At 37.4% G+C, this 10,844-nt stretch overlaps 1 pseudogene; it reads right to left on the bottom strand.

Moving 5' to 3' along the window:
• Positions 1-2,011: 2,011 nt before the first annotated feature.
• LOC110203035 (olfactory receptor 6C76-like) lies at positions 2,012-2,943 on the bottom strand (annotated as a pseudogene).
• Between the last annotated feature and the right edge of the window lie 7,901 nt (positions 2,944-10,844).

The following is a 10,844-nucleotide window of genomic DNA, read 5'->3' as shown; positions in this document are numbered from 1 at the left end:
TTTGTTCAGCGGGGAGAGCAGTGATGATGGCTCTGTACATTTAACTAACTAAAAGTCTTTCAGGGGTATTCCAATCCATTGCTGCTGTTTTGAGACATACATGTTTTCCATAAAGGCAGCGTGGCCAGTAATGCTAAAAATCATCCACAGTGTAGATGTTTTGCAAAGGGATATTAACTGTTCTTTTTAATTCAATTTGAATTACAGTTTCAACTCAACTTCCTTTTGACAGAAAATTGTTAATATAGGGACAGAAATTGTCAATACCAAATATAATATTACTTGGCACTTCCCTGAAATGATCCTAGTCATGTCGGAATTTCAGTAATGTCTTTGTATTTCTACTCTTAAGCTATTTACTCTCAATTAAATTGAGCTGAACCACACCCTAAGTCCTCCAGCCCTGGGATTTTACCTTTCAAAGGAACCTAGCTTGAGCTAGATCTCAGGTCCTGATGTCCTTGCTCCCTCCCATTGGGATTCTGGCATGAAGAACAAAATAGCCAAAATGAAGTGATTCGCCTTGCCCAAATTGTCAAGGGCCGTTGGAGTCTCATAACCAGGACTTGCTACCTCACCCTATCTCCTCTTCCTCTTCTCCTAAAACTATAAAAATTTTTTCATGGGTCTCTTTGGTGGGGAAATCTAGTGCACAGCTTCCAGGGTGGCAGGTTTGCCACCCTATTGTCTCAATTAAATATGCTTTATTCCTCAACTCATGGCTTTGATTCGTTTCAGGACTTGACCCTTTTAATATGACTTTAAAAAAATGTCAATAAGAACACACTTTAAAACATTTAAAAATAAATTATTATTAAATGCAACATTTAAGGAGTTGGTTTCAAAGCATGGTTGGGATGCCAGATTATAATTTACTAATGAATCTGCAATGTAAATAAATTTGGCAAGACTGTCAAAAAGCAACTGTAGGTAGAGCTGACAGGAATATGTAGCAAACACCTATGTATACTTGAGTATCTTCTTAATAACTTTCAATCATTATCATTCAATCAATAAGCATTTATTAAGCACCTACCATATTCTAGGAACCAACTTATCCACTAGATTTAAGTCAAGTTCTCCTCCAGGATTAAATGAAATCTTTGATTCATCTGCGGTTCCAGGAGGTGTAGCTATGCTTTATTTCAGAAGTCTGAGTATGCACAAGGATGAATGGCTTTCCTTCAGTCTTTAATCCCTCTCTGAGGAGAAAAAAAATATTTAATAACTGATTGCTAACAAGGCAACTTGCCAGTATAGTAGTTATTATCAGGTATGAGTTCTTCATCCATCACTCTTCCCAGTCCCACTCAGTACTGTCTTTTATCTCATGGAGATAATCAGAAAGAGAAAGAAAAAATTTATTAAATGTCTTGATATGAATATGTAGAGCCTGAATAATTATACCTAAATCCCTGAAAAGGTTTCTAAAGTTGCTTACCCATATTTTCTTTCTAACCTTCTTTGCATACCCTAGTAGCAGCAAATTACCATCATCTGAATGGGAATTTCATTTCTAAAAAGAGCTAAAAATTATTTTGTGAATAAATTGAATAATCAAAAAAAAGGTAATACTAAATTTTAGTGGAATGTGAGTGCAGACTGAAGGGCGAGGAAGATCGTATTTGTCCATGGCTTACATAATTATCTGAAAGCAGTTCCTAAAGAAAGGTTCCATAAATGCTGTGTGAGAGTAATACTGACTTTACTGACATAAAGTAAATTACTTTGAAAGACAATAATCAATTAGAAAAGTACATTTCTGCTAAATCTGCTTAGAAAAAAATTTTTTCTAAGTAGATTAAAACTACTTGTATGTTCAGAAAAAAATATTTTGGGATAAAAAAGACAAAAATGGGCAGTTTGCAATTAGAGAAAAAGGAGAAAGAAGTGTAAGAATATAGTGAAGGGAGAAGGCAGAGGAGGTATATTGGATCAAAATCTTCAGAGGTCCTCTCTTGCTCACTTATAATTTTCTTTTGTGCTTTTATTAATGAATTTTACCAAAATATTATGCATTTAAGTGAAAGATCTTTTTGACCATGTCCTTAAAGGCTTGTTTCACTTGCTGATTCCTCAGGGTATAAATGAAGGGGTTCAGCATGGGAGCAACAGAGGTATTCAGCACTGCTACCTTTGGTCATAGCTACTCCTTCCTTAGCTGAGGGTTTGACATACATGAAGATGCAGCTTCCATAAGAGATGGAGACAACAATCATGTGGGAGGAACAGGTGGAAAAGGCCTTTTGCCTTTGCTGGGCAGAGGGAATTTTCAGAAAAGTTCTGAGGATGTATGCATAAGACAAAACCACTAATGCCAAAGTAAATATGAGTGTGAAAACAGCCAAGAAAAAACTCATGACCTCTAAGAACTTAGTATCAGTGCAAGAAATCATCAGCATAGGAGAAGAGTCACAGGTGAAGTGATCAATGACATTAGAGTCACAGAACTCCAGCTGGAGGCCCATGATGACTGGCGGAAAGATAATGAGGAAACCTGCCAGCCAAGAGATGATTACAAGTTGGTTGCAGACTTTGCTGTTCATAATAGTCATGTAGTATAGGGGTTTGCAGATGGCCACATAGCGGTCATAGGACATGGCAGCCAGCAGAAAAAATTCTGTGGTACCCAGAAGGATGAAAAAAAATAACTGAGTTGCACAAGAATTATAGGAAATTGTCCTGTCTCCATTTAAAATAGTGACCAAGAACCTTGGAATGCAGACAGATGTAAATGATATTTCTCAGAAAGAGAAATTCCTGAGAAAGAAATACATGGGAGTCTTGAGGTGAGAGTCCACCAGGGTAAGGGTGATAATGGTCAGGTTCCCAGTTACACTCAATATGTAGGTGAAAAATAGAAAGAGGAAAATTGAGACTTGTAGGTCTGGATCATCGGTCAGTCCTAGGAGGATGAACTCTCACAAATGTATGATTTCTCATGGCTGACTCTTGACTTTTTTCCAGATCTGCAGGTGGAAACAAGACAACTACAAACAATTTTCACATCAGTAAGTCCAGAGCTTTCTTTTGAACATCCTTGGGTATCCACATATATTATTATACAAGTCCCAACAAAGAAAGAGGAGCAAAAGAGTTAGGCAAAGAGTAAACTATCAGAGGTAAAATTCAGACAATGAGCATCTATCTCCTCTTTCATCTGTGTATCAGATACAGCTGAAGGCTGATTTCAGATGTGGAACCACTGTGGAAAGAATATTGATCCTTGTGTCTGAAGACTTTCTAGGAATATGACCTCAGACAAGTTGCTCAGATTATCCTACCTTGCTTCAGTGTTTCTTGAAATACACTTGAAATCTACATCTGAAAATCCTTTTCAGGCTCTGTAGAACCACACACAGATATAATATTTTTACTATTGCTTGAAAACACTTTTCAATAACTGTATTGAATACTTTTCTACAAGCTTATTTTTGATGTCTACTAACAAAACCTGGGAGTCATTTTAAGTGGGAGTGGGAGTCATTTTAGTATGGCCTTGTTGTTTTTGGAGCACTGGATTTGTAGTCAGAATAAAATTCAAGAAACTTTTTAAAGTGCCTACAGTGTGCCAAATACCAATTTAAGGGCAGAGAATAAAAAGACAAAATACACACCATAGTCCCTGACCTCAACTAGCCTACAGGACACCTGGGAATGGTGGTGGTGGTGGTATGAAATTTAAAGTGATAAATTTGAGGGGAGATGGAGCACTAACAGGTATCGGCATCTGAAGGCCTGAATTCTAATCCTGATTTTGCCAGTTCCTAGATATATTACCTTGGTCAAGCCAGATTGCTTCTCTGTACTTGTTTCTTCATCAGTAAAATGAGGGCATTGGAGTAAATGATCTCTAAGCTCCTTAATAGTTCGTTCTAAGAGTGTACGAAACCTGATGGGCTGCACTAAGCCCTTTTGTTACCTTCTGTGTATTTTGTTGCCTTTCCCCTCTACATTTCAAAACCAAAACCTCCCTCTGGCAAACTATGCCTATCTTACATTTCCTAAACTGTGGTGCCTAAAGAATCCTCTTTTTTCTCTGTCCTTGCAATAATATTTGGAAAGCATTCTACTGAAAATATCTATTTTCTGAAAAAAATAGTCTGCTTAAACACTGTGAGATCACGTACGAAATTACTTCATATATAAATAACTAGCCTTCTATCACATGCCAAAATTTGAAGATCGTATAATGGTAAATCGTAAATGGTTTGGGGAGTTAGTGTGTCCCTGTAGGAATTAAATAATAACAGGCATAATTTCTGTTTTGAGAACGTTGATTTAACTACCAAGAGGAAATACACTGAGGAGGAAATGCCCAGAGAATGATTTGTGAAATACACAAGTGGGAGAAAGACAAAGAGAAACAGGAAACATTTTCTCTTTTATGATAAGACTTCATGGATTTCAGGGGAAGTTTAAAATGCAAAGATCTACTTGTTTTCCTTAAACTGAAAGTTAAATTTTAACTTGGAGAAGGCTTCAGGGACATAGAATTTTCTGCTCTTACTTATTCTGTATATACTTATAGAGTGTGTAATGTCAAGCATTTTTCCCAAGTGTCCCTTTCCTAAGTCAACATAAAGGACATTTTTTCAATTCATTCCTTCTGATTTACAGAAAACACTAAATTTCCTTTGTTGGAAATCTCACCAAACATAATAATGAAAGCATTTTTTTCCTTGAACTCTAACACAGTTCAAAGGAAGAAAATATAGTTGTAAAATGAAAATTATTCTTGGAAACTTATCTGTTTCATGATTTTCATGACCTTCTTGTGATGGAAAGTTTTACAGAAGCTTATTCTCTATGGGACCAGACACAATTTATCCACTCTCAAAATTCTCAGATGCAATAAATATAGAAAACAAAAGGGAAAAATCACTAGGCATGAACTTCAAGAAGGTACTGACACACAAGACACTTATTTTGGCAACAAAGTTTAGCTGTCTGTGCTGGAAAAGAGGGCAGAGGATAGCTGTGGGTGTCTGAAAAAGTTTTATGGTGTTTTTTTTTTTTGACATTCATGAGACTTGTGAACAACTGCTGGTTACTTCTGCTCCAGAAAAGCCTTTTACTGCTGCCCGACATCCTTAATCGACTCTTTTTTGGAATCTTCCATGTTTTAGATTTCTAGCCTTGATAACAAATCTCTGAGGGCTCCCTGCCTGGGTCATCTGAGGAAACCCATCAGATGTACTTAAATTGTATCCATAATGGCCCTGCTCTCCTAGTTGTATACTTTGTTGTTCCTGACCATTACTAAGTGTTTCATTTTGGTCTTTATGTCCTCCCTTTTTGAGTTAAAATATTCCTCTGATGAAGGTTTACTGTTTTTAACTTCACTCGCTCGTTTTCTTCTAAGAGTCAATGAACTGGAACAATATTATAACAAGAGTAGGAGAGTCTGAGCAGTTGCATGATTTGATAAGAAACAGAACTGGTGTGAAGAAACAAATTCATATACTTGCATGTGCATGCATGTGTGCACGCGCACACACACACACATCATCCTCATCCTCATCCTCATCTTTATTATCATGATCCCCTTCTGCAACTCGTGGACTGCTTTGCTTTCTGTACTTTTCCCCACTCTTACCACCTCCAGGGTACACATTTTTAGGATGCCCACTTCAGAAGTTACTTTTAAAACCCCTCTTAGTTGGGTTCCAATTTAGTTTAGGAGGTGAAATGAAAAATCAATCAAATATTAAAATATGAAATCTCTCATTTACAGCAGACTCATAGCCCGCCATTTTTATGAGTACTCCATTCTCTTACGTAACTTCCCATGGTACTCATGAATTCAAATGCTTAATCTGTTGTGCTCATGCTATTTACAAAAAAAAAACAGTTTGAAAAAATGGATGAAAATGTAAGACATATAATTTTTTATGACCAAGAAGGGATAAAATAAGAATTATCAGATTAACTAAAAATTATTCACCTTCTCTCCCCATAAAGGCCCAGATACCATATTTTAAGAAATCATAAACAAAATGTATCAGATGTATCAGAAGAAGAGGGCAAAATAAAAAATAGGCAAAAAAGAAAATCTAATGTTCACCTCCTGAAAGAAACCTCAAATGCCTTACCCCAAACCCAGAGCTTCCACATCAAAGAAAAAATGCTGCAAGCAGCCAGAAAGAAAAAGTTCAAGTATCAAGAAACCACAGTCAAGATCATATAAGCTCCTACTACATAGGAAAGGAGATTTTGGTATATGTTTCAAAAGACAAAGATAAAAATCTATGCTTAAGAATAAATTGCCCCATAACACAGTATAATTCTCTAAGGGAAAATGGAACTTCATAGAACATGTTTAAATAGTCAAAATGGAAAGAGCAGAGCTGAACAGAAATCTTGAAATATAAAAACAGAATTCAAGAGAAAAAAATAGTGAATACATTTGAACATTTAGAAAACACCTTATAATGGTGAAGTGCTTGGATTCTAGTAGTGGGAAAAAAAAACCAAGAATTCCTTCAGTACCCTAATACCTTCAAGGATCATAAAGGAAATTAAATAAGAAAAGAGGTCTGCTGTGGTTTTGTTTTATTTTAATGGTCTTAAGAGAAAATAAAATGGGAAAGAAAACAAAATTTAGTAGGGAAGAAAGGAAAAAGAAGGTGAAAGAACTTACTCATTTTATTTTGTGTTTAAGTTCAAAAATAAAATAAGTGAATGAATGAATTAATAAATGAGTAAACAGATAAATTAACAAATAAACAAGTGAATGAACGAATGAATGAATGAATGGTATGAGGAAAGACTCACCATTTTCCCTATCTCTCAGTTTCATAAGTTAAAGAGACATAGGGAAGATGATGATGTTTCCCCAGGCTTACTATTTGGTCACAAGTAGGAATCAAACTAGCTGACTCATCCTTTCCAAGACAGAACTGATTATCTTTAAAAAAAAAATCCCTCTTTTTAACTTCCTATGTTCTGTGGAGGACACCACCATCCTTCTAGTTACCCAGCTTTGAAACTACAGAGGTGTTCTTAACTCTTCCCACACTCTCATTCTCTGTAACACATTTATTAATTTATTTTTAGTTTTCAACATTCACTTCCAGAACATTTTGAGTTCCTAATTTTCTCCCCATCTCTCCCCTCTCTCCACCCCAAGACTACATGCATTCTGAATACCCCTTCCCTTAATCTGCCCTCTCTTCTATCACCCCCCCACACACTTCTTTTATCCCCTTCCCCTTCTATTTTCTTATAGGGCAGGATAGATTTCTATACCTCATTGCTTGTATATCTTATTTCCCAGGTACATGTGGAAACAATTTTAACCATTTGTTTCTAAAACTTTGGGTACCAAATTTTCTCTCTTCCTCCCTCCCCACCCACTGTCATTGAGAAGGCAAGCAAACTGATACAGGTTATACATGTGTAGTCATGCAAAACACTTCCATAGTAGTCATGTGGTGAAAAACTAAGTATATTTCCCTTAATCCTATCTCACTAACCCCATTAATTCTATTCTCTCTTTTGACCCTGTCCCTCCTTAGAAGTGTTTGCTTCTGATTACTCCCTCCCCCAATCTGCCCTTCCCTCTATCATCAATCTGCTCTCTTATCCCCTTCTCCCATATTTTCCTATAGTTAGATAGATTTCCATACCCAACTGTGTGTGGTATTCCCTCCTTAAGCCAAATCTGATGAGAATAACATTCATTCATTCCTTCTCACCTTCCCCCCACTTCTCCTCCACTATAAAAGCTTTTTCTTGTCTGTTTTATGTGAAATAATTTACCTCATTCTACCTCTCCCTTTTTCCTTCCCCCAGTATAATTCTTTCTCACCTCTTAATTTTATTTTTTAGATATCACCCCTTCAACTTCAACTCAACCTGTGGCCTCTATCTATCTATCTATCTTTCTATCTATCTATCTATCTATCCATATCTATCCATACATATTTTCCTCCAACTACTTTAATACTGACAAAGGTCTCATGAGTTACAAATATCATCTTTCTATGTAGGAATGTAAACAGTTCAACTTCAATAAGTCCCTTATGATTTCTCTTTCCCATTTATCTCTTCATGCTTCTCTTGAGTCTTGTATTTGAAAGTCAAATTTTCTATTCAGCTCTGGTCTTTTCATGAAGAGTGCTTGAAAGTTCTGTATTTCACTGAATGTCTATTTTCCCCCTGAAGGATTATACTCAGTTTTGCTGGGCAGGTTATTCTTGGTTGTGATCCTATCTCCTTTGACTTCCAGAATATTGTATTTTTCCTCTAACATTATGCCATGACTTTTTTTTTTAAAGGTTTATATATGGATAAAGGATTAATGGTGACCTGAGATGTACAATGTATTGCATAGAAAAATTACATATATATACACACACACACATATACATACATATATTTATTATGTATTACATATATAATGTATTACATTATGACAAAGGCATCAATTGACTTCCTAAAAGCTGAGCCTGGCAAGACTAACTTGTGACATACTTTATCAATAAATCAATTAAGCAATATGTATTAAGTGTTTACTATGTGCTAGGTGCTGTATTAAGTGATAGTAATACATATTTAACACCAAGAAGACAATTTTTTTGGCTCTGTGTGTGTGTATGTTTATATGTACGTGTGCATGTGTATGAATATGCATATATGATGGCATTTATCTACCTGTCAAGTAACTCTTGGTTGTTTCTGTAGATATCGAGTTCTAAGCCAGTGATGAGGGAAAACCATACCCACAACACTTTTGTGGCTTTCCCCTCTCTAGGTGAGTTGTAACCAGTGTTCCTTGTGGTATTCTTAGGCATATACACATTCACTGTGGTGGGAAACCTGGCGAAGTAAGTAGGAACCTCATTGCAGGCTTTAGGGGCAGCCTGTGGAAAGGCAAGGAAGTGTGACATCAAGCACTGTGGTTGCTGGATAGCAACTGGGCCTGAATGACTGGACCACGTGAAGAGATATAATAAGAAGACTGGAAAGACAGGAAGGGTGCATGTTGAAAAGATCTTTTAAATGATTGAGTCAGCACAGAAATCAGAGGAACCCTAACCTTACCTTTGCTCAGTGTTCTGTCTTTCTATGTAGCTTTTTGCAACATCCAATCAGTATTTTTGGCTGTCACAACAGACCTATGCCTCATTTGGATGGACTATGCTTGCAGTATACTAAATCTCCCAGGGGGGCGGGGGCGGTGTGTGTGTGTGTGTGTGTGTGTGTGTGTGTGTGTGTGTGTGTGTTTAATAGTGTTTAATAGATACTGTTTTCTAGGCAGGTCTCTCTCAGGTTGCACTTCTAGCTATTGAAATTACGGTAAACTGAGGCAACAAAGTTCTGAGCACATTCAATTTGTTGGTAAGGCTAGCAGTTATGAACAAAAGAGGTCTTTAGCTCCTCAGCAAGCCAAAAGACCTCGAGATGGGGTTTCCAAGACTTCTTATAGATTAGAGAAAGTGGATAAAAATAGAACAGCATATAAATAGGATGTAAGATTAAGTTATCTGGTTTCTTTTGGTGGAAGGGATGAGTTTTCTTCCTTGTCACTAAGGAAAGCTGGTTAGCTGTGTCACTTCTATCCTTGCAATGACAGTTCATGGAACAGAGTCTCCTTGATATAAAGATAGAATAGGAAGACTGAACTTCTGAACTTATTGACTGCTGCACTCAACTCAGAGACAAAGAAATGTGACATATACAATTTTGGCAATTGGTATAGAATAGGAAATAGGATCAATTTGATTTTCTTACTCTTTACAGTTATTTTTTTCAACCTGTAAAAACTCTAGCATCTTTTAGGATGCCAATTCTGTCACCTAATATTTATTTCTGTTATCTCTCCCATTTCTGTGTCATATGCAGACTGATGAATATGCCAAATGTGTCTTCAGTGAAGTTGATAAAAGTGGCAAACAGGACACAACTAAGGACAACAAATCTTGCAAAAACGCATACCCAGTGATTTCCAGTGGTGACTCAGGTAGGTAGTGATATGCTTGATCCGTGAGAATGCTTATCAATTGGGGAATGGCTACACAAGATGTGGTGTTGAACTGATGCAAAGTGAAGTGAGCAGAGCCAGGAGAATGTTATACACAGTAACAACAATATTACATCGTGAGGAATTGTGAATGCCTTAGCTATTCTCAGCAACACCACAATCCAAGACAACCCCAAAGGACTCATGATGAAGTATGCCAACCGCCTCCAGAGAAAGAACTGATACCATCTGAATACAGACTGAAGCATGCTATTTTTTTCTTCTCCTTTCTTTCTTCCTCTTTCTCCCTTTCTTTTTTTCTTTCTTATTCAAATCTTCTTGTACAAAAAGACTAATATGGAAATGTTTTACATGTATAACCCATGTCAGATTTTTACTGTCACAGAGGGAGGGAAGGGAAAGAGAGATAGACAGAATCTGCAACTCAGAACTTTAAAAAAAAGTTTAAAAGTTAAAAAAGAAAGTATGAGAACAGGAGCAGTGCGTAGCAGAGGGTGCCCGACGTGCGTAGCGTTGCGTGACTTGCCGCAGCGTGACGTGCGTAGCGTGCGTAGCGTAATGTGACGCGACGTGCGTCGCGTGCGTGTCGTGCGTGACGTGCACGGCGTGCATAGCGTGACGCGCGCAGCGTGACGTGAAGTGACGCGGCGTGACGCAGCATGACGTACATAGTATGACGTGAGGAGCGTGCGTAGCGTGCGTGATGTGCATGGCGTGACACGGCGTGACGTATATAGCGTGCATAGCGTGAGGACGTGCGTCGCGTGACAAGCATGATATGCGTGACGTGACGTGCGTATTGTGCGTGGCGTAGAGTGGTGTGGCTATGCCGCTGTGCCGTAGAAGAAAATATGTG

This window comes from Phascolarctos cinereus, unplaced genomic scaffold (assembly GCF_003287225.1).
Source record: "Phascolarctos cinereus isolate Bilbo 61053 unplaced genomic scaffold, phaCin_HiC Scaffold_1;HRSCAF=81, whole genome shotgun sequence".
Lineage (NCBI taxonomy): Eukaryota > Metazoa > Chordata > Mammalia > Diprotodontia > Phascolarctidae > Phascolarctos > Phascolarctos cinereus.
Note: the sequence above shows the minus strand (reverse complement) of the source record. Positions and strands in the feature narration are given on the sequence as shown.